This window comes from Ostrea edulis, chromosome 6 (genome assembly GCF_947568905.1).
Source record: "Ostrea edulis chromosome 6, xbOstEdul1.1, whole genome shotgun sequence".
Classification (NCBI taxonomy): Eukaryota; Metazoa; Mollusca; class Bivalvia; order Ostreida; family Ostreidae; genus Ostrea; species Ostrea edulis.
This window is the reverse complement of record NC_079169.1, coordinates 32,173,923-32,175,694: the sequence shown is the minus strand read 5'-3', so window position 1 is coordinate 32,175,694 and position 1,772 is coordinate 32,173,923. Positions and strand designations below refer to the sequence as shown.

General features: G+C 31.4%; 1 long non-coding RNA gene across 1 annotated transcript; it reads left to right on the top strand.

Moving 5' to 3' along the window:
* The first annotated feature begins 219 nt into the window (after positions 1 to 219).
* On the top strand, positions 220 to 1,336 carry LOC130046720 (uncharacterized). Its single transcript, XR_008795708.1, has 2 exons — positions 220 to 569; positions 1,119 to 1,336. It is a non-coding gene; the product is annotated as an uncharacterized LOC130046720 (long non-coding RNA).
* Positions 1,337 to 1,772: the final 436 nt, after the last annotated feature.

Here is a 1,772-nt window from a genome sequence, read left to right as displayed (position 1 = left end):
GAAAGTATGATATTTCACTATAAGAAAATTAATTTTTAGCAAAAGCGTGTATTTAGAAAGTGCTTCATCTTCATTTGTGAAGATCGCTAACAAATTAAAACTCGTTGAATCGATTGATTCAGTTTTACAGTACTATGAGTTATGTCATGAATTTAGAAAGATACATCAGCAGTTTTGAAGATTCCCCCTTTAGCCTGATCATTTCTATCACTCATCTTCAGTCATTCTTCGGTAGTGTATAGAGAACGAAGGTTCAAAACGGAAAGAAAATTCTTTATATATGCAGTGTATTGCAAAGAAAGCTTCAAAACGAATAGAAATTTTTATATATATCTATATATATATAATTGTCTATTCGTATATATAGACAGTAAAAATTTAAGAGGAGGTTTTTCAGGATTTACCCTGAGTGGAAAGTAATGCGATGTGAGACATGTAATTGGAAACACATTCTGCCAGGTTGCGTACACTTTTCTCATCATATTCTCACAAAATGACAGAGCGGCACAAAGCCTGATTAACCCTCTCACTCCGGGAGGAGCCAATCACTTCAGCATACCGCTCTCACGGTGAGTGTCGGGTTCTTTTTACTTGAATCAGCAAAATTAACACAATTACACATATTTGCTCATAACATGATTATCAAGTTTTGTATATGACATTGATTGCATCATAAAAAATACTGATTATGCTTTTATTTTATTTACTTTTTTGAAAAGTAACTAAAAAATTCAAATCTTTTCAGGCTGTGTTTTAAAATTATTTATCTATTTTTGATTTATATATTCACTTCATGCATGTTACAAATATTCAATGATATTATCCACAATTACCAACCCATTTAAAACTTTTAGGTAAAAAAAGCCTTTATCAAATATTAATGTCAACAACAGTCCTCGCTACCTAGTTAATTTTTATTGGCCGCCATGACACACTGCAAAAAATATGTCCATAATTATGTGTTATAAATAAGCGGGATCCAAAATTTGAATTCTAAGAAAGGAATTCAAAACTGTAAAACAAAAATTATACCAGTCATAATTATGTCACTAGAATTAGATTTATTATCAAAACTGCGTGATTACCTGACATTTATGGCCTTGATCATATCTTCCCAGATGGAAACAACGGCAGGTTTACGGGAGGTATGGTGGAGTATCCCCACCCCCGGGCTCCGTGTGCCCGCGGAGAAGACAGAGGCATGGGTATCGTTTGTAGTCTAACACTTCGGTACAAGACTTTATGGAAAGATTATGATGTGTTATTCTGTTGGTAGAATAACCTGAGGTCTTACCATGTTTGTGTTGGCTTTGTAAATAAAGAAATAAAACAGAAATTTTGTTTTCATTTCTAGTGTTTTAGATTATAGCTGTCTAAATATCGATACTTATTATATTTGATCAAAGGAATGCAAGTCAATGTTTACTTTTGCTAAGTGAAGTTACAAACAAAAATATTGACTTTTCTTTCTTTTTATTTCGATTTTTGATGTTTCTTTATCTTCAGAGATTGTCTATATTTAATTATAGATATAAATTCTAAAATTTCATATGAAGAATATTCTCTTTTTTATTAATTGTTAATTTATATTGATTGACTAATCCTTTATTTGGAAGAATACGCGGGTACTGTGACAGTAAATACAGATGTACGTTAATTGATCTATACGAAAACTAACGTCCTTAAATGCTTGTTTAAAAGTGCAACTTAAACAAAAGGGTATTACGTTTAGAGAAGATGAATTAAATTGACTCCTCGCTCTGATTTCATTT